Genomic DNA, 23,122 nt, shown 5'->3' with positions numbered 1-23,122 from the left:
CTCCATTTTTAGGCAATGGGAAGACTATTATGTAAATAGCATGTTCCCTGTCTGTCACTGACTCAACACTGTGTTGATGTAGTGACACTAGGGGTTCGATCTTGAGAGCCCCAATCACCTTTGCTTAAAATAGAAAAGGCGAATGAGAATTGGCGAGTGGAATTTGCATGCCACTCTCCGCCCCCGGACATACGGGTATAAAAGGAGATGGCATGCACCACTCATTCAGATTTTTTCTTCGGAGCTGAATGCATGCTTGTGTTCGTCCTCTCACTTTTCACTTACGCTGCTGGATTTTACGGCACATATCAGCGGTCGCCCTCGCACGGTCGAGTGTTGTGCTTCCCCTGGGTGCTTTGGCGGCTGAGTCCGCGGATGCTAAAAGAGTATATTCAAAAGAGTATATTTCCTTCTATCAGAGCTCACGCAAATGCTTGCCATCTTTTTAAAGATGTCCTTCCGCATTTGCGCTACTGGATGTGGCCGTTATCTTTGCCAGTGAAACAATTTCAGAGGCTCCTGGGACATATGCCATCCTCGGTGGCGGTTCTCCCCCTCGAGTTGATGCATATGAGACCGTTTCAGCACTGGCTACAGACTCGAGTCCCGAGGTGGGCATGGAGCCACGGCACCCGGCGTGTGACCATCACACAACAGTGTCGTCAGACTTTCATCCCTTGATTGGACCTGCCGTTTCTATGGGCAGGTGTTCACCTACAGCAGGTCTCAAGGTGCATCGTGGTCATGAAAGATGCCTTGAACTCGGGCTGGGGCGCCGTATGCAACGGGCAGGCAGTCTCGGGACTCTGGGCAGGGCCCTGACTCCTTTGGAAGAGCATCAACTGCTTAGAGTTGCTGGCGGTATTGCTGGCCCTGCGGAGGCTTCGGCCGTTGATTCAGGGCAAGCATGTGTTGGTCCAGACCGACAACACAGTGACCGTAGCATACATAAACCACCAAGGTGGCGTATGCTCGCGTTGCATGTCACAACTCGTCCGCCGCTTCCTCCTCTGGAGTCAGCAGATGTTGAAGTCACTGCGAGACACTAACTTTCCGGGCGTCCTCAACCGTGCAGTGGATGTGCTCTCACGGCAGGCAATGCTCTGTGGGGAGTGGGGACTCCACCCACACGTAGTCCAGCTGATTTGGGAGAGATTCGGGGAGGCACAGGTAGGCCTGTTCACCTCCCAATAGTTCTCTCACTGCCCCCTTTGGTACTCCCTGTCCGAGGCTCCCCTCGGCTGTGTCCAGTATGCACCCTGCGAATCTATCTGGACCGCACGCAGAGTTTTAGATCTCGGAGCAGCTCTTTATCTGTTTTGGAAGACAGCAGAAGGGGAAAGCTGTCTCCAAGCAGAGATTAGCCCATTGGATTGTGGATGCCATTTCTCTTGCATACCAATCTCAGGACTTTCCGTGCCCCTTGGGAGTCCGGGCACACTCCACTAGAAGTGTTGCGTCCTCCTGGGCACTGGCAAGGGGGACCTCTCTAGCAGACATATGCAGAGCTGTGGGTTGGGCTACACCCAATACCTTTGCAAGGTTTTATAACCTATGCATAGACCCGGTTTCAACCTGAGTGTTACATGGTAACAGCAGGTAGACCGGGCGGCCGGTTGGGTGTACCACTTGCATTGCGCCTTTCCCCTTTTTTAAAGGTGATAATGTGCGCCTTTTTGTCCACAACAGTTCCCCGTATCCGGTGAACCCCGGACAACTCTTTAATTCTTAAGCACTGTTCGGTGACGAATTCGGCAGAGGAGTAATGACACCAGGCCCAGTACTCATGGTATGCCCCTTTTCAGGTGAGCCCGTGTGCTCGGGCTCAGTGCTCAATGCGTGGTGATTCCCCCTTGGTAATCCCGTATGATGAGTTTCCACTGTTCGGTTTCCCCTTAGGTGAACCCTGTGTTTCTCCTTGCCAGAGCTTTCTCTGCCTTGGCCACTGTGGCTACGTCCTCTGGTGGTATCATTCCATATGTAAACTTCCCCGTTGGTAAGTCCATGTGAGGTATTCTCCACATGTTAACCTCCCTCCGGTAGGATGTGGTCTCCGTAGTGCTCTCCTTCCTGGAGGGGGAAGAGCACTTCCCAGCGCTATTCTAGAAAGTGCTCGGCAGGATATTGCTTAACAGCAAATCAGGAAAGGCACCGCTCGTAGCCTACTTGGGTAAGTGCTTCCTCCCCCCTTAACGGGACTAGGGAGATGCCTTACCTAACTCGCTGGAAGGTCATGACATGGTTGAGCGCTCGCTGTGAGGCATGAAGCAGCTTGCCCGTGTCCACTCTTCCGTACCTCGTGACACGGTTCAGTGCCTGCAGCGTTTCTTATAGGAACCCCTAGTGTCACTACATCGACACAACGTTGAGTGAGTGACAGACAGGGAACGTCTTGGTTACTGATGTAACCTCTGTTCCCTGATGGAGGGAACGAGACATTGTGTCCCTCCTGCCGCGGCACTGAACTGGCCGATGACAAGGCCGAAACTCTCTATCGGCTCCTCAGCATAAATCTGAATGAGTGGTGCATCTCCTTTTATACCCGTATGTCTGGGGGCGGAGAGTGGCATGCAAATTCCACCCGCCAATTCTCACTGGCCTTTTCTATTTTAAGCAAAGATGATTGGGGCTCACAAGAACGAACCTCTAGTGTCACTATATTGACACAACATCTCGTTCCCTCCATCAGAGAACAGAGGTTACATCAGTAACCAAGACATTTTAGGGTATCAAGAGCCATCATCAGCATCACTGTGATGCAGAAAGAAAATGGAGAACATATCCGAGAGAAACAGTAGACAACCCTCCATTCTGTTAGATAAAAGTGTTTGATTAACAAAGAGCCATTTTACAGTTTTTCTCAATCGCTTTGGCTCAATTCTAAAATGAGAATTATTATTATTATTATTTTTTTTTTTTTTTCAAAATATTAAATTCAAATCCCTGAACAATTAGTTTCTTGTTCACACCAGATTTGAATTTCTTATTCATTTAAGTAAATTGCACGTGTTTTGGCACATGTGCAAAAGAGTAAGTATAATGATACAACTGATGATTAAGTACAACTGAAGAGTTGATTCTCAGTGAAACTGTCATACTCTTCACAACTTCTAAACATTCTTTCATTGTGTGAGCCATCACATGCAAAATGATCCATTCAGTTATCAAAATCTGTCAGACATGCACGTATATTCCATAAATATCTATGACATGGAATGTTTTTTTCATTGTTGCTTTTTATTTTATTTTTTTTGCATTGATGTCATTTTGTGAGCATTGGGCACCCCCTGGCCCGAGTTATGGAAATTGTGGGTTTGGTCCCTCAATGGGGTCCTCTTTTGAATGATGGTTTATCCCTCGCTGTGGTTGATCCCATTTTAAATTCTAGAACTCCATCAATGAGAAGGTTATATATGTTTAAATGGCACATTTTTGCCTCTTGGTGTGCAGCGTGGAGAGAGGATCCATTCCACTGCCCAGTTGGTTCAGTGCTAGATTTTTTTGCAAGAGTGTTACCCCAGCAATGCTTAAAGTTTATGTGGCCGCCATGGTGGCTGAGAATGCGCTGGTTAATGGAGTTTCTATTAGAAAACATTCTCGTCTTTTTATGCGCGGAGCACGCAGGCTTAACCTTTTGCCCGTTCGCGTCCTTTTATGGGATTTATCTATGGTGTTAGAGTCGCCTTTGGCTGCTCCGTTCGAGCCTTTAACATTAGTATCTGATAAATTTTAGGCTCTTAAAATGTTATTAGCATTGGCATCGTTTATGAGGGCTGGTGATTTGCATGCCATGTCAATCAATCCCTTGTGCATGAATTTTGCTTCAGGGTTATCTAAGGTTGTGCTGAGACCTCGTTTGGGCTATTTGCCTAAAGTCATCTCTATGTCCTTTCGCTCGCAGATTATTAATTTGCAGTCCTTTTCTCCACCACCATTTGAGTCGGAGGAGCATAAGAGGCTACATACAGTATGCTGTGACCAGTACAATGGCGTAAGTCAAGGCAGTTGTTTGTGTGCTCTGGTGGCCGCAACAGGGGTGTTTCATGTCCAAGCAGAGACTGTCTCATTGGACTGTGGATGCAATCACAAGTGCTTACGAGGTACGTGGTTTGCCTACATCTCTGGGTATTTGAGCCCATTCTACGATGTACATGGCATCCTCATGGGCATTGGCTAGAGGTGCGTACTTGGAAGACATTTGTATGGAGGCAGGATGGCCCTCTCCATATACTTTTGTTAGATTTTATAATTTGGACAAGAGTTTGTCTCCTGCTTCCCAAGTTTTTGATATTTCTATTTCTTTAGCTCACTTGTGCGCCACTGTAACCTTGCCACACGGGCTTAGAGAGTTGCCAGCTACTGAGAGTTGAGAGTTGACGTGGCTCCGTATGGGCGTCGCTTAAGCGCCATCAGCCAATAAATTGCCATGATTGTATACAGGCTTCAAACCACGTGAGACCACTGACGTAGTCCCAATTGCGTCATTACGCAACGTCTTGTTCCCTCTCAGGGAACCAATGTTACGTTCGTAACCAAGATGTTTTTATGCACTTAACCATGGTTTTACTACAGTACCTTGGTGTTAATATAGTAACCATGTTTAATTTTGTAGTTGCTATGATTTTACTACAAAATACCATGGTGATATTATAGTTACTGTAGTAAAACCATGTTTAATGTTTGTAAGAGAAGGTTAGGGTTAGGTTTAGGGGTAGGGTTTTGTGTAGGGTGTCTGTGGTACTCTAAATAAACACAATAAACATGCAGCAGTGATGCCCCTATACTTTATTTTAGTGTTTAATTAGGAGTGCAAATAATATCTGCCACTATTTCAACCAGAGAGTAAATAGTCGCTACCAGTTGTACACCCTACATTTATTCTTAACTAAATTTAACCTGATGTGGTAATATTATATGTACAGTACAATGGAAGTGTGTTAAGATCTACCTTCTCCTTGTAAATGCTGAAGAATACGCTTGAGATGGATCAATATCTAATTTGCCACCCTCTGTATTTCTCCACATGACAAATGGAAGTACTTATGTTATGCTATTAGCACAAAATATTTCATGCTTATTATCTCCAAATGGATAAAAATGAAAACCAATGCAGACGTGTTGCTTCATCTCCAAATGTATAAAAATGAAAACCAATGCAGATGTGATGCTTAAAAGTAAACTGCACATTACTTGTAATTAAAACTCCTCATCTGTGGTTCTTAAATTAGGAGATGGTATTTGCATTAAAAGATCACATCAGTTACCCTGATTAGTACTTACATATTGGGTATGAATGTTAATTTGGGAGTTTTGAAAGACATTGACTGTATCTGTATCTCTGTGTGTGTTAGAGTATATTATTAACAAGTCGTAAAAAGAAAAACTTTCCTTTTTAGTATTTCCAATTAAACTATGCATCCATTTAGTTATTACCTTTAAAAAAACAAATGTTCAAAGCTATTACCCTGACCACTCAGGGAGCAATAAACATTCAAATTAGACCATACTTGTAAACCATTTGACCAAAGTGTTACCATGCCAAGAATCACTATATGTCTGAGTCTATTGTGAATTGTGGAAGTGGTCCACTTCTGCATGGACTTTTAGAAGTCATTATCATCATTTAATTTTATTGAATGTGCAGTGGCGTCCAAAAGATTATTTTTTTTTTCTAATCAAATAATACATTTTCATTACAAATTGGATTGTCAGCCTAACAATTTCTGACAGCATAACAAATTCGAATTTCTTTGTATTTAGGATGTCCCCCTTTAGCTTAAATGACAGCATGCACTCGAGCTGTAATGACCTCCACAAGTTTGTGCAAAAACCCAATCGATGTTATCCCAGATTGATGAAAATATTCCTACAGTGTGAGCATCTTGTATGCTTCAATGGAAGCAAGGAATTCTGACCTTATGTAACGGGAGCCAGCTGGTATGTGATAACTGTGCAGTGTGTGTTAACCTCACTCCACTGGCCTCAAGAGGTGCACTAGCGACTGACATTATAGGGGCTGTAGCCTTTAGCCTCCTCGTTAGCGCGCCCGCCTGCTATGCCAGAGACGTTGATTCAAATCCAGCTCAAAGCGGGTCAAATAGGACTGGTTACAGTGGTGCCGTGACCCAGATGGGAGTGAGGTTTAGGGGGTGAGTGTAACGGAAGCCAGCTGGTACATGATACCTGTGCGGTATATGTAAACCTCACTCCCCTGGCCTCAAGAGGTTCACTACTGATTGACGCTAGGGGCCGTATCTTTTAGCCTCCTCGTTAGCATGAATCTCCTATGCCAGAGATGCCAATTCGAATCCCGCTCTGAGCGGGTTGAGCAGGATCGTTTACACTTACAAAGATGGTAACATCGTCAATAAATGTCACAAATTTGCTTACATTTGATTATTGATCAAATTATTGCAGAATCTTAAATAGTCCCTCTTTGTTTTATAACACAACTTTGATTAAAATGTTTCTAAATCCTAAAATCTTCTGATATTCAAAGTGGTCTCAGACTTTTGGACCCCACTATGCTGCTTTGGAACAATACGTATTGTGAAAAGCACTATACATTAAATTTACCTGAATTGAATTGTGTTGAATTCACCATATTCAGTGTCCAAATAACAGAATATTAAACTTACTGAAAGAGAATGAGCACAATGAGCATGAAGACAGCCATGATGATGAAGGGCATGCTGGGGAAGGTGGGCAGGGTCAGGGGGTACAGACCGTTAAAGATGCTAGAAGCAATGAGGATGCACGTCGCTTCCACTGACGCAGAGAGGGAGAACATGGCACCTGAGGACATCAAAATTCAGGTCAGTGAAGACATGCAATAGATGTCCAGATAGATTAAATTGAACAAGGCCCAGTTTGCTGATGGGAATGAGATTTGAGTGAATTTGTATTGCATTTTATTTAACTGTGACAAATCTTTTGCATACAGTGAAGTACATATGAATAACATAAAACATTATCATTTTCACACTCTGGTAATAGTTTAGTCTGTCAGTTGTTTTAAAGTATTGGTTCAACAAAGTAAAATGCAATCAAAATAAAAAGCTTTTTTTTTTTCTTTTTTTTTTAAGTGATTGATTAAAAGAATCACAAAAAAGATGGAATTTTTGCTTACGTTTTTTTCAGCATTGAAAACCACTATGAAAATGTACGTATATTTAATATTTTCATATTTGGTTTAAAGGACACATAGGGAGTAAGTGTTGGAATTTGTTTGTTGGTTTGTTTCCTTATAATCATACTGAGACATCTATAAAAGACACAAAAATGTAACTAATATAAAGGCTTTAATGTCTGAGGTGGGAAAACATGTTTTGTTTAATTTGTTGCTTATGTTGTGTGGTATTCAGAAAAAAAAAGGTAAAAAAAAAAATAACAGCTTAATATTTTTTTATTTAATATTATTTTACTTAATCAAGTTTAATGTGTATTGTACTGTACAGTATATTATACTGAATTGTTTTGTGTTTTGTGTTGTATATTGTGTATTGTACTATAAATTAAACATTGTGTTTACAGGTATATATTTTGTATACAATATAATATCATGAACAACATCACATTAATATGACAAGTAACGTTTACAGAAAGCAACCCACCAAGTCAAATTCCTTTTAAGTGTATGTTACTTGGCCAATAAAGCATAATTCAGATTTTTTTTTTTTATTAGTGGAGACCAAAAATTACCCTATAAACTGACTACATATGTTCTAATTAGTCTGTCTGTGATCCTCAATAAAAAATGACAATAATATCTTACATTTTATTGGACAGAACTAACACTGTTCCTTTAATATGCCATGGATGCACCTGAAATTCATAACCCATGATTTTATCTGAATGAAAGAATAATGGCCGTGGAAACTGAGGTCTGTGCCTTAGATCACTGGCATGAATAATGGTTTGATCCACTTTGATAAAATATCTCCCTGAGCTGCAGTAAACTTCGTGACTGCTCTGACTAACTGAAGCAGAATGAGTCGCGGAGCGTCGGGCAGTCTTTAAGTGCCTGGAACATGCAATACATATTGATCCTTGCTGGGGCTTGAAGTTGTCTGAGTGCCACTGAATGAGTGCTAACTGCAACAGATTCAGTGACGCATGCAATCTGACACACAGACAAAGGAAATGGCTGTCAAACTGGAGAGAGGTGACTTTACTTGGACAAGGAAACCAGTGCATTTATGGATGGGGAATAACCTGTCATCATCATGTCCATTCAAAGCAGTTGTATTACTCATGCACCAAAATGAAAAGAAAAAAAATAGAGAGAAGGATGATTTTGTCCTCAAACAAAATGGATAAAGGAGACTGGGGATAGTCACAAGAGCTATATTGCATTAACCATAAGGTTTTGAGTCACAAGTCTAAGTTTTGAGTCACTACTGCTCGTTTTCTCTAGCAGTGATTTTGTGCGTTGGTTTCAAACACCTTCTTCAAAACCCTCTTAAATAAGAATCTTTTTTTTTATGAATTCTATTCTCCAAACTAAAATTATAATATTTTTTATATATTGTAGCTATTGGGTAAACAAGTGAACATAATAAAACTATACAGGTGCATCTCAATAAATTAGAATGTTGTGGAAAAGTTCATTTATTTCAGTAATTCAACTCAAATTGTGAAACTTGTGTATTACATAAATTCAATGCACACAGACTGAAGTAGTTTAAGTCTTTGGTTCTTTTAATTGTGATGATTTTGGCTCACATTTAACAAAAACCCACCAATTCACTATCTCAAAAAATTAGAATATGGTGACATGCCAATCAGCTAATCAACTCAAAACACCTGCAAAGGTTTCCTGAGCCTTCAAAATGGTCTCTCAGTTTGGTTCACTAGGCTACACAATCATGGGGAAGACTGCTGATCTGACAGTTGTCCAGAAGACAATCATTGACACCCTTCACAAGGAGGGTAAGCCACAAACATTCATTGCCAAAGAAGCTGGCTGTTCACAGAGTGCTGTATCCAAGCATGTTAACAGAAAGTTGAGTGGAAGGAAAAAGTGTGGAAGAAAAAGATGCACAACCAACCGAGAGAACTGCAGCCTTATGACTGTCAAGCAAAATCGATTCAAGAATTTGGGTGAACTTCACAAGGAATGGACTGAGGCTGGGGTCAAGGCATCAAGAGCCACCACACACAGACATGTCAAGGAATTTGGCTACAGTTGTCGTATTCCTCTTGTTAAGCCGCTCCTGAACCACAGACAACGTCAGAGGCATCTTACCTGGGCTAAGGAGAAGAAGAACTGGACTGTTGCCCAGTGTTCAAAAGTCCTCTTTTCAGATGAGAGCAAGTTTTGTATTTCATTTGGAAACCAAGGTCCTAGAGTCTGGAGGAAGGGTGGAGAAGCTCATAGCCCAAGTTGCTTGAAGTCCAGTGTTAAGTTTCCACAGTCTGTGATGATTTGGGGTGCAATGTCATCTGCTGGTGTTGGTCCATTGTGTTTTTTGAAAACCAAAGTCACTGCACCCGTTTACCAAGAACTTTTGGAGCACTTCATGCTGATTTCATTTTCCAGCAGGTTTGGCACCTGCCCACACTGCCAAAAGCACCAAAAGTTGGTTAAATGACCATGGTGTTGGTGTGCTTGACTGGCCAGCAAACTCACCAGACCTGAACCCCATAGAGAATCTATGGGGTATTGTCAAGAGGAAAATGAGAAACAAGAGACCAAAAAATGCAGATGAGCTGAAGGCCACTGTCAAAGAAACCTGGGCTTCCATACCACCTCAGCAGTGCCACAAACTGATCACCTCCATGCCACGCCGAATTGAGGCAGTAATTAAAGCAAAAGGAGCCCCTACCAAGTATTGAGTACATATACAGTAAATGAACATACTTTCCAGAAGGCCAACAATTCACTAAAAATGTTTTTTTTATTGGTCTTATGATGTATTCTAATTTTTTGAGATAGTGAATTGGTGGGTTTTTGTTAAATGTGAGCCAAAATCACCACAGTTAAAAGAACCAAAGACTTAAACTACTTCAGTCTGTGTGCACTGAATTTATTTAATACACAAGTTTCACAATTTGAGTTGAATTACTGAAATAAATTAACTTTTCCATGACATTCTAATTTATTGAGATGCACCTGTAGTTTATATAAAACTAGAGTCATCTATAGTATATAATTAACCTTTTTAACCTAGATTTAACTGAACTGTGTTCTCATAATTATACATTAAAATGTTTGCCATTTTTTTTTTTTTTATGGCAGGTTTCATTCTGGCAACTACCCCATAGTGAAAGGCTCAATATGTCTTCAACAAACTGCATCTTTCTTCCAGGACAATAAGAGCGGAAATAATTTTTTGTTTGTTTGTTTTATTTATTTATTTATTTAGTGCACATTATCAAAATAACTTTGCAAAAAAATTTACTGAAGCCAAGTGGAGAAATTTCATGGAATTTAGAAATGTATTGCACAAGAGAGCTCCCGGTATTGTTCATCGGTTGAGAATTCTTTGGGTAAATATCCAATTTCACACAAGATGCTTATAAATTCCATAAAATATGTGTTCAGAAGAGTCGTATGTTAAAATTGACTGTTTGTTATGGATCATTTTTGAAGGATGCATATGGATTGCATGTGTGGAGTTTGACCATGTTCGTGCGAAAACTGGGTATGTAAATTTAGTATTAATCCTTTCTCATTTAATGTTTTACAGCCCAGAGTGTCTTTCATTTTAGTGAATAAGTGTGATACGTGTTATATGTTTAAATATGTGGCGATAAGCTGAAATGGGACGCTGCGTTATGCCGAACGGGTCGCGACTGTCTGAAGATGGTTGCAAAACGGTGCCGTGATATGCTGAAGGGGGTCGCAGAAAAGGACAGTGACACTCCCCAACTCCCCCCCCCCCCCCCCCAACAACTTTTGGGCCAGTTTCTATAAAAACCCAGGGCCGATTTCTATTCCCAGTCCGCCCCTGGTTGTACCCCTAAAGGTACAGTTTTTCACATTCATTTCTGATAGTGTAGGGTGAGGTAAGGTATTTTGAACTGACTTTCAAAATAAACCTAACCTCAGAAAAGTGTGGTAACTAGCCCTGGTCTTCCCTAATAACTTTCAGTCTTAGTTACTTAGACTTTGACTTGTGAGAGTGAAGGGGCCAGTATGGATCTGAATATGAAACTATATCAAGATGCTGTTTGTTGTTGCTCTGTTGTTTCTCCTGTACTTTTTTCACTTTGACAATTCTATGGTTTTTGAGAAAGCCAACACTTATTTTCTCAGTTAATTATGCACACCGCAACGCCACTAAGGATTTGAGAAACGACAATGGAGATTAAAATCTTGGGCTTTCAGCTGCGTTATCAGGCAGAACAAATGTCAGTGACAGTAAAGATTTAGAAGAAAAGCAGGACCCACTTTATATTAGGTGGCCTTATCTACTATGTACTTAACCATTTTATGCAATGTACTTATTATGTACATACATGTTGTTGCATTGTAATTACATTTAAAGTACTTGCATTTAATTACATTTGTAGTTACACTGTTAACTTTGCCCCTAACCCTAACCCAACCCTTACCCCAAAACCTAACTCTAACCCCTAATCCTAACCTTAACCCTACCCTTACTCCTAAACCTACCCGTACCTCAACCTCAGTAGCAGCAAATGTGGGAATTTTGCAGAACAACATGTAAATACACAGTCTTGTATGTATTAAATGTTAGTACAGTAGTTAAGGCCACCTAATATAAAGTGTGATGAAAAGCATGACTCAAATCTATTGTCATAACAATTGTGAAGGTCAAAACTCCTTGGTGTTTCCTGTGGCCGTTTCAGTTCATTTGTGAGTTTGTGGATCAAACAGACAAAAGAAAGTAAGTGATGATGTGATGTTCACATTGAGGAATGGGGCATGCACTTATAAAAACAGTACTTTGGTGGTGTAAAGTGACGGCATCAGAAGGAAATACCATTATTACCATTTTATTAGAATTATCTAAATTCTAAGTTCCAGACTCTAAATTCTGATGGATGAGCCATTTTCAAAACCGTACTATTTACATTTAGTAATTTAGCAGACAATTTAATCCAAAGCATGGGGAGCATAACAAACAATTTGTCATAAAAAATGCACACATGTGATACATTCTATATTGGTAGTTTCTTTGCAACCGTAAACAGCCTGCAAAGAATTATTCGGATAATTATTCATAATAAATGTAACTGTTAATGAACAGTGTTGAGTGTACTCAAATTACAAAGTAATTAATTATCTAATAATAATAATCTAATTACTTTTAGTAAAAAAAAATACTTTTAGTATCGAATTTTAAATTATTGTAATCAGATTACAGACTAATTTAAATTATGTACATTTTCTAAAATAAAAAATTATGCTTTGTAAAGAGTCATTGTAAGGAAGAAATGCATTGTGTTGAATGTATGGCTTGCACACATCAATGAACAAGGAAGAAATTTAGACATTATTTTGAATTGATTAAGCAGAAAATCAAAACCTTTTCTTTGAGAAGTGTTTTAGTAATTTTTAGTAAAAGTAATTTGATTATTTATTCAATAAAGTAATCAGTAAAAATCAGTAATCTGATTACAATTTAGAGAAGTAATTGTTAATATGTAGTATATTACTTTTTTCTGTAACTTACCCAACACTGTTAATGAACATTGCTATCTTTTATCAGAGCTGTTGTCACTGTTTTATAAAAGTGAAAAGCCACTTGAGTCTGTTTTGTTTCATGGTGTTCTTAGCCATGACATGAACCATACTTGTCACTATAACTATCATGGTACTGAATGAATACCATATTCATATACCATGGTATTTACATGGTACTCTGAGGTACTTCAAAGAATGGTACTACCAATTGTACCTTGTTCATCTGGTCCAACGATGGCAGAAGACAAAGAACGAATCACTGCTTGGCTGATACCAGATGGAGCACCAACTACAGCCACTGCATTAGCAAAGTACAGCACAGGACCACAAACAATGAAAATGAATACATAGTAATAAAAATGTTATATTATATAATCAGGAGGGCCGCATTAAGGTACAGCGTGGCCCGGGGGGTGGAGTGGGGGTGGGATGTATGATGCAGAATGTTTTTACTCTGTGAACGTACCCTACATGGACCGCTATCTCTGTTGTGCACCATTTCCGTGTTTACATTGCGACTCCCACTGCGCGCATTTACATGCGCTTTCTCCAGTGTATGTTGACGGGGGAGAATAGCATGATGGATGCCATGACTGGGCCCCCCACCCCAGGATTTGGGGTCCCCCTGCAGCCAGGGGCCCCAGGGATTCAGCCCAGGTAAGACCATGCGTTAATGCGGCCCTGTAAGCTCTAATCTGTTTGGACATTCAGTGCTTCGAGAGTGCTTATATTTAGTATAACAGCACTGGAATGCTTCACTGTTTGTACCACTCTGCTTTTTGGCATTCACGATGATCCAGACAGGCTGTCAGTCTGTGTGTGACTCAGCAACATGACATTTTTGATTCTGCTTTGACATGTTTGGAACAAAACAAAATAACTGGTCATATTGTTTCTAAAATGTAATTTGAACTTCTTGTTAATAAAACTGTTGTATAAATCAAAATCAAACTCGCAATCATGTTGGTCGCATCACAGCCATGCCAATAATCAGATATGCACGCCATATTACTTGCAATGTAAATCTTTGTATTTAAGTGAAGCCACAATAAACTAAATTCTGTGGTGCATCCAGGAATCCTAAGCCCTTCTAAAGTGTTAGTAATTCCAAAGTGGAATATTCAATTATAAGTAATCTAGTAATATATTTCTATGAAATTCTGAAAAGTAATTTTGATTATGTGAGCTTTACCTAAAGACTCAGAATTTAAGCTCACTCATCTCATTAGTATTTTTATATGTGTTCAGACAAAAGTACATCCTCAAAAGAACATAGATATTCTGCATTTCTGTTAGCACATGTGTTGTGGGGTGTATTTGCCTGTGTATGTGTTCGTGCACATGCTGGTTCAACAGATTCCAGGAGGATGGGCTCCCCCAGATGAGTCTGGTTCTAACTAAATAACATTTTATGGAGTTATTTTCCTGGCCACAGTCACCTTTGGCTTGCTGTCTGGGGCCTTCTGTAAAGATGCTTTGAGACCATGTGTATTGTATTACAAATAAAAATTATGAAAAAATTTAACTGGCTTTTGGCACCACTCTGTGGACATTTAGCCTAGAAACTGAAGTTTACACGCTAATAAATTCAATCACTCTTCCAGCTTCGGCCACTAGGGGCAGTGGTTCGGATTTCGGTAAGAACAAATTGATTTCAGCAGCAGAACTTTCGACCTACTGTTGCTGAACTCACTGTGATCAGTCTGTTTCATTATTACATTAGTTTCCATTATGGGCACTTACCGAGGAAGACCATCCATGTGTTGTTTGAGAAGGCGAGTAGGACATAAGAGATGCCTCTAAACACAGCGCTGATTTTTGCTAGAGTTATCTCATCAGCACTGGAAATAGACGCAGCAGACCAAAGCCCTACCAGAGAGCACAAGAACAGGTCAGACATGAACAGAACTGGGATAGCATGCCATGTTTTCCACAACATAAAATTATATAAGAAGTGTCTGCAACAAGGTGAAACGAGATTTAACTTTTTCTGAAAATAAAGCAAGTAGTGCTTTCCTGTACAATACTTGCTCCACAAGCTAGGGTGTTTTGGGTGGTTGTTGGGATGGTTAGCATGGCTACTGGATTGCTATGGTTTTCTGAGTATTTTTAGCATGTAGCTATACAGTTGATAGGGCATTCTGGATAGTTGCTGGGTGGTTTTTCGAAAGCCCACCCCAGGTATCTATGACATTCTGGTCCCTACAGTAGATATGGCTAGGGTCTCTAATTCAGTGTAAGTCTGTGTTTTGTTTTGTTTTTTTGTTTGTTTGTTTTTTTGCCCATTTCATCATCCGTGAGTCTGATTGCTTAGAAAAGTAATCACACACCTCTCTTCAACAAGCCATACAATAAGAGGTAGCTATCATTTATGTCTGAAGCACAAATGGTGCCTAAATAAGAGCTATAGTAAACATGATGCTCCACTAAGGAGTTATGGACCAATTCTTAATTTATTTCCATGCATTTCAGATAAAGATCTGTTTTATTTACAATTGCTAAAAACATTATTGTTTATCTTCTGAAATACATAGTCATGAATACTTACAGTATGCATTAGACCATTCTTTTGTTCAGCTTTGATAAAAACAAAACTGAAATATGTAGATTCTCTCAGACATGTTATAAACTAAAAGAGTGAATTAATTAACCTTCAGCATTTGTGCCAGATGAGACAGTGTCAAAAACAGTAAGACTGTCTCGCTCACAACTTGAAAGTGAACTCACCTGCATTTGCATATGCATGTCAACACGTGCGAATTTGTGCATGCAACACACACAGTGACTCATTTGCCCTGCCCACTAATGGAAACAGTTCTGATTTAATTACCCCCTACCTAGTGCAGGCCCAGTGTCAACAGACTTCTCCAGCGCCTCAGATTTGCTGCAGAAAACATAATGGGTATGCATAAACATTCCACGGAAAAGGTCAGCGCTCCCTGTTTTTACTTTCATCAACTCATTAGAGCCTGGAGTGTTTAATAATTCCTCACCAACTCCACGCCACCCTAATTACAAATCAATTCCAGCCCTTCAGCCATTTACAAAAACTGCAAGTGTGGAACAATGTGCTTAACTCACCACTGCCTCTGCACCTGCCAAGATCTTTAGAAGTACAAGATCTGTTATAGGGATGTGCAAACTAATTTTTTTCATAATCCACTAGTCGGTGGGCTGTCTAAATGACTATCTAACTAATCGTTCTAAGGAAGCCCTGTATAATTGGGGCCACATGATCCCAAACAGAGGCTCTTCTTATGGTAGTGTTTAGACAACACGTGTCAGTGCTTTCAAAAACAGCTAGATATAGAACAACAGAATGGAACAGAATGCCAGGGTCTTGAGACATATTTTTAAAAGTTGGACTATTTTTAACTTAAGGCAGATGCTATTTGCACCCTGGTGTATATAAGGTATATGCTATTTACACCCCAATGCAAATAGTGGCAGATATTATTTGCACCCCAACCCTGGTGCAAATAATGGTAGATACTATTTTCACCCTGGTGCAAATAGTATCAGATATTATTTGCACCCATATTTAAATACTAACATATATGGGCATCACTGCAGCATGTTTATTGTGTTTATTTAGAGTCCAACAGACACCCTAAAACAACCCCTACCCCTAAACCTAACCTTACCTTAGAAAAAATAACCTTGGTTTTACTACAGAAACCATAGTTTAACCATGGTATTTTGTTGTAAATTTACAGTAACCACAAAATTAACCATGGTTACTGTATTGCCACCGTATTACTGTAGTAACACCATGGTTAATTGCATTAAAACTATGGTTCCTGCCAAAAAATATGGTTACTATAATATTAGTAATACAGTGATGCAATTTATACACAATCGATGCCGAGCTGCAGGAACGAGTGCAATCGACAGACCCCGACTCCAGATCAAATCCTTCTCTGCACTCCTCGACATTTACCGTGACCTAATCACGGCGATGAAATCAACATTTATATTCATTTTTAACTATCATTTTAAGTTGTATTAAAGGAACTATTATGAATGGAAAGAGGAAATCATATGGGAAAAGAGTGGGACAAAAGGTGAACTCGAATCAGGTCGCTTGGACAAAAGTACACAGTCACACCATCTTTACAGCTCATGCCACAGCAGCGAAACCGGTTGTGTGGTTTGTCATGTATTCCTGTGGTTTCACCAGACTATTTTGGTGCAAATAATTGTACTGTTTGGCAGATGCTATTTACACCGGGGTGCGAATAGACACTCTTATAACTTGATGCTTGTAGCAGAACACTAAGAGAACACTTTTTTTTTTTTGTTCTTTTTTTTTTTGCACATGAAAGCCACATTTTTAAGACACTGTGTCTAGTTAAAAACAGTTCAACATTTAAAAACATGTGTCGAGACAGCTGCATTTTGTTCCATTTCAATGTGTTCCATCTAGCTTTTTTAAATGCAAGAATGCATTCTGTTTGAACGGCCCTTTAGAAAACAGAACCAGGCATGACGTAATGGCCAAAAATATCCATCTGAATGTGTATGGCTGTAACAGTGGTGTTTTACAAGGGATGATTTTAAAGATGCAACTTTTCCTGAGAGGGTTTTACCACTATACTGTCTAGCAGGTAAAGCATAGTACACTGTCAGCACACTAAATAAAGCACTACTAATATATATATATATATATATATATATATATATATATATAAATAGGCCATATATAAGAAACAATTTACATAAACTAGTCAACCTCACTAATCTACTTGTCATCAGTTGGATGACTCAACCATCATGCACCATCCCTAATCTGTTGCCTGCTTTCTTTTTTTTTTTTATTCAAAAAAAGGTTATCTTTCTCTCTCCATTTTCTGATTTTTTTCCAATTGACTCAATTGCAATCAATTAAAACTTTTTTTGAATACCCATGTATTAGGTGGCAGCCCTCCCGCTGACATCCCCTACAGACAGAGTGCATAATAGGTTCTTTCAGGATCGATGGTTTCAGCTTCCACACAAAAGACAGCTGAGCAATTGGAACCCCAGTGGTGCATCATGGTATAAATGGAGAGCCATCACTTCTCCAAACAGAAAGGGTGCTTTTTAACTGGCAGTCTTTGTTTAAGTTTCATTCTAAAACACGGCATCGACATGCTTGCATCGGTGAGAGGCAGGGTTCTCCTTGACAGAGTAAAAACAAAGCTGCTTTCAACCTGTTTCCCATCACTTTAACTGTTGCAGAAAACCTCTAACTGCAAACCTATACTGCTATAATGCAATGGTCAAGGAATTGTATTTCAGTAGGGTAATCGATAATACAACCAATCATTTCTATTTTTGCAAAGGTAAAGTGTGTAATTTCTGTGCCGTTGGTGTCACCAAAAAAAAATGTAAATTAAAATTAAAATTGCAAAAAATTATTTCAAACGGGATTCCTGAAAAACAAAAAACAAAAAAAAAAAAAACAACCTAAATCACCAAGGTGGTCAGCTGGTCTTCCAGCTTGCCCACGCTGGTTAGGCTGGTCTGATTTGTTGGTTTTAAAGGCACTTCTCAGCTGGTCTAGTTTGGCCAGGCTGGGAGACCTGTTAAAACAGTTAAAACCAGCAAAGATCAGCAAACCAGGATTGGCTGGTTTGCGCTGGTTTAAAACTATAGGTTTAGCCAATGTTGCTATGACAGGCAGGTTGAGATGCTCAGACAAAAAGAGCAATGTTTAAAAAGGCCACAGAGCCACAGTGTTTACACTTTTCAGAGCAATCAGCCTAGAAATGGCTTTCCAAAAATTGTCTCAGCACTTAAGGCTGGGATAGGAAAAAGTATTTTAACATTTAAAAAAATTACACACATTGAAAAAAAAAATGTTTCCCCCCAACAACACAGAAGATAAAGTCATATTATTTGCCTCCAAGAGGTGTTTGAATGTTTTTAACCTGAGTTTCATAATCTAGATCATGTGATGATTATTTACTCATTTGAGACCTCTAAAATGGGACCAGCATATTTACAGTCATAAAGGCTAGAACATTGCTGACAGTATCCACATTAAACTACATTTTTGCAGATGTTTACTTGTGTACATCTTTGTGGCATACCCTATTACTGCAGCCCTTATGTGGTGGAACTAGCCATGACACAGAATGGAGATAAAAGGCTTGATGCTGATATTCTTGAATTTTAAATTTTTATTTTAAAAATGTTTTTATGTTAAAGAAATATTCCAGGTTCAATCCAAGTTTAGCTCAATCGACAGCCTTTGTGGCTTAATGTTGACCACAAAAAAATAATACTTTTGAAATGTCCCTCCTTTTCTTTAAAAAAGCAATAATCTGTTTAGCCACTTACATTAGAGGCCCATTTTTGGAGGGTTTAAAGGCTGTGAAGCTTATAATTTTACATTAATTCTGTTTAAATTTATGTATTATTTGAGCTGTAAAACAGAAAAGATTATTAAGCGATAATATCATGTTTACAGATTGGCCCCATTCACTTCCAATGTAAGTGCCACTCTAACCCAGATATTTGCATATTTGCAAGAAAAAGGAGGGACAAGTTGATGTTGAACTTTGTGGTAATTAGGCATGTGCAACGAAGCAAAAATCATATCGGGATTTTTACGATAGGACACCTTATTTAGTTAAATAATAATAATAACAATAATACTACTAATAATAGTAATGTTAAATTTATATAGCACCTTTCCAGAGATCAAGAACACTTAACATTCTCAAAGTTAGCACAGTTTAAAGAGGGAGAAAAAAAGACGGAGCATGTTTCAGTTTCTTTGTTTTACATAAAAAGTTATTTCGAATAGATGAATACTTTATGGAGCATTTAAACCTTTATGGAGCATTTAAAAATGTTTAAGAATAAAGTCTTAACCAGATAATTACCTCAGTCGCTGATGTGATGTGACGATAATTGTGGTCAACATTAAGAGATGGATAGATGAACTCCGATGTGAAATCATCACTTCTTTCTACTGATTTTCCTTGTGCTTAAATTAACTTTTTTTTATTTATTTTTTTATATATATATATATATACGGCCCCATTGACCGCTGTTTTTGTTGTTGTTGTTGAAATAGCCTTCAGATTACCCCCCCCCCCCCCCCCATTACACTTAGTTGTTTCAGCATATAAAACTGGGATAGGAGAATTTTAATGGAATATAGACAGAATTTGTGGCATAATATTGATTACCAGCACTAAACTCTTTCTTTGTTGCACCAAATTGCTTGATACACAGGTTCACTAAATCATGAAAAAACCTCAATTAACTCTCTGTAGTAACTACAGAACCTTAAGAATGAGCATAATTCCTTAACTGTACTGGGAATTTCCCATTGCTTGAACCCTTCAACTTTACCTGGATCAGTACAACACCTCAAGCTGAGATCTGATGATCTAAAAAAGTTACTTCTTGCTGCAAGAAATGACACTTTTTCAGGCTTAACTTTGAGAACTGTTTCTTTTAGTCTGTTAAAGACTACTTCCAGTCTCTGCAAGTGCTCTGGGAAAGTGGGTGAGTACACTAGTATGTCATCAAGGTACACTAAAATGATCTGAAAAATTAGATCACCCATGGAAACCTGCATAAGACGTTGAAATGTCAAAGGTCCATTGCAAACCCAAAGGGCATCCGAGAATACTCAAAGATCCCAAATGGAGTTGTAAATGCCTTATGCCTGTCTCACTCGTGGACAGCAACCTTATGATATCCACTAGCTAAATCAATGGAAGAAAAGAAATTTGCTCCTTGTAGTGCATCAAAGCTTTCATCTATCCTAGGCAGAGGAAAAGCATCTCGCTTGGTCTTTGAGTTCAGCTGCCTGTAATCGACACAAAGCCTGAGACTGCTATCAGTTTTCTAACTAGCACGATAGGTGAAGCATAAGCACTAGTGCTTTCTTGGATCACTCCTTTCTTAAGGAGCTTTTTGATGTTCTCTGACTTCCCTATACTGAGTTGGTGGGTACACGTCTCATTAGACTTCACACTCTCGACAGGAGACAGAGCACCAAGTCTGGTTCTGGCCTGTAACCAGATATCTTCTGGGGAGAGTTTCACAACCTGTACAGGAAACAACAGTTTCTCTGAAGACAGAAGAGAGGGAACAACAATCAGACCACTACGTAAGGGTGCATTCACTGGTTCTAACAGGAAGTCCTGTGAACCATCATTTAACATTCTATTTGCTCCCTTGGCTGGCCATCATCTGTAAACCTTGGTTGCATCTTGGGTTTACTATGAGCCACAGGTTCTGACTTAGTCCAGTGCAAAGTGAAGTTCTCGACAGCTTGTATTAGCTCTCTTATAGCTTTTCCTTGTTCTACTACAATTTTAAAACTTCTTCAAGACTAGCAGGGTTTTTCTCAGGTATACCAACAGCGGTGCACTGAGCTTCTGCTGTCTCAGACACAACACTTCTGTTGCTGACTAATATTGTGACACGAGATTTAGGATCTTCTAGAGACCGCATAAGGGCTTCATCTCACACTTCAATAAGTGCTGACTGTGGCTTGTCTCTCACAAGCTTGGAAGCTCCCTTCTAAGGCCTGTGTCCCTAATCCCCTCAATGAATTGATCTTGGATTGACAAATTCACATTTGATATTGCATTTGATGATTGTTTCAGGATAGAAATCAGAATTTGAGACAAAGCATGAGAGTAAGCATGAACATCCTCACCTTCCATATGTTTACGACTATAGAACGTTTGTAATAACTGAGACACTGCACTTTTCTCGAAAAGCTTCTCTCAGGAGCAAAAAGAGTTCACATGGTCGCTTTGTTTCATTCCCCATCCGTAATATGACATCTTCTAAGGCTGCATCCTTTAGAGGGAGAGTAAGAGGTCTAGCTGGTCCTTTGTGATCTGATTTCTAGCATGTAACACCATCTCTACTTCTTCAATAAACTCATCAACATGTCTCCCATCTGTGCTGAAATCATCAGTGAATGGTTGAATGTGACGTTCTCTTGGCACATAAACATAAGACATGGTAGGCTCTCTACTCAAATTGGTGATGGCTGCCATGGTCTCCTTATGCTTTTGGTTGAGTTCTTGAATTCACCCCTGAACAACATGCATCCTACTACCTGCACCATGTTCATCATCAGTGTTTTGTAATACTGGTCCATCATTATCAGATTGCGACATTTTGAAATGTTCAAATTATCTCACATTTTTTAATGGTCAAAAAGTCTCTTAATCAGTCCATAATGTTTCGTTTTTTTCTTTCTTTCTTCTGGAGCAAAAGGATATGTTGCCAAATGTCTGTATAATACTTCTATGTTCTCTTGTAGACAGTCACTGAATAGGTGTCTTATCAAACGGTACCCCCGTGGAATCAGCGGAAATCAGGTGCTCGCTCTCTCTCTCGCATCCAGCAGTGTCGTCACCTTGCCATGGCACCTCTGGTTGACGTCTGTTCACTGGACAACTGCATCAAGGAAGACAGCCTCCACTCTGTCCCACTGGCAACCATTTTCACCTCCACCGTATTTCAAGATGAACACGCAAAAAAACCTGACCTATAGGCTCCCAACAGTCAGATACCCAACTCCTGGTACCAAAAATGTAGCCCGTGGTGGAAAATAATCAACACAGAATGCAAAATGTTTGGGGTTAATCTGACGGTGGTTTCAACAAAAAAAGTACAAAAAAATAAAAACAGTGGCTGATGAGGCCGTATATAAAAAAAAAAGTGAATTTCAGTCAGATCAGTAGAAAGAAATATGCTGGAAACACAAATAAAAAAATAAAAAAAATAAATAAAAATGAAATACAGTAGAGGCCAGCTCTCGCAAGTGCATAAAAAGTCAAACTCCACACGTGCAATCCATATACATCCCAAAGAATTCTCAAACGATGAACGAAACCGGGAGCTCTCTTTCACAATGTTTGTGCTCTTGTTTTTACACAGCACACATGCACAACAGGAGGAGTGCCGGAAAGCAGATGTTGCAAAACTCCGGTTCTTAAAGGGGCCACATCCAATTTATGATAAGAGATCAATTTCATATAATTTCTCCCCTTGGTTACATAAGTAAGCTATTTGTGGTTTGATTTCCTTGAATAAGTCTAAACATTGTGACTGTAGTGCTATCGATTATGCTATCAAATATGGGCCAATAGCCTATTAATGATATCAAGAAATATGCATATAGGCCACATTCACACAGTCAGGGTTTGGGATTGCCAAACGTATTTAATAACAGGCACAAGCCTCAAAATATTCAATTCATACAACAGCTTACAGTAGGCATTTGAATACTGTCTGCAAGTCTTATCACAATTGATGCCGCATTATTACATAAAACTGATGAGCTGTCCGGATCTTTGGATGACACCCGGCTCATATCTCCTTCTCCATGAGTTACCGAAACCCCACGTGATAAAAAAAACAATGCACACATGAGATGTGAGAGTGGCTCTCGCATTGTATGATGTGACAGATAACTAATGGTCCTGTGCACGTGTTTGC

The 23,122-nt window shown here is 39.4% G+C and overlaps 1 pseudogene; it reads right to left on the bottom strand.

The window, feature by feature from the left end:
* LOC127411100 (proton-coupled folate transporter-like) overlaps positions 1 to 23,122 on the bottom strand; it is a 55,587-nt pseudogene that overhangs the window by 19,131 nt on the left and 13,334 nt on the right.

The sequence above is a fragment of the Myxocyprinus asiaticus genome, chromosome 20 (assembly GCF_019703515.2).
Source record: "Myxocyprinus asiaticus isolate MX2 ecotype Aquarium Trade chromosome 20, UBuf_Myxa_2, whole genome shotgun sequence".
Taxonomy (NCBI): domain Eukaryota; kingdom Metazoa; phylum Chordata; class Actinopteri; order Cypriniformes; family Catostomidae; genus Myxocyprinus; species Myxocyprinus asiaticus.
This window is presented reverse-complemented; position numbering and strand designations above follow the sequence as displayed.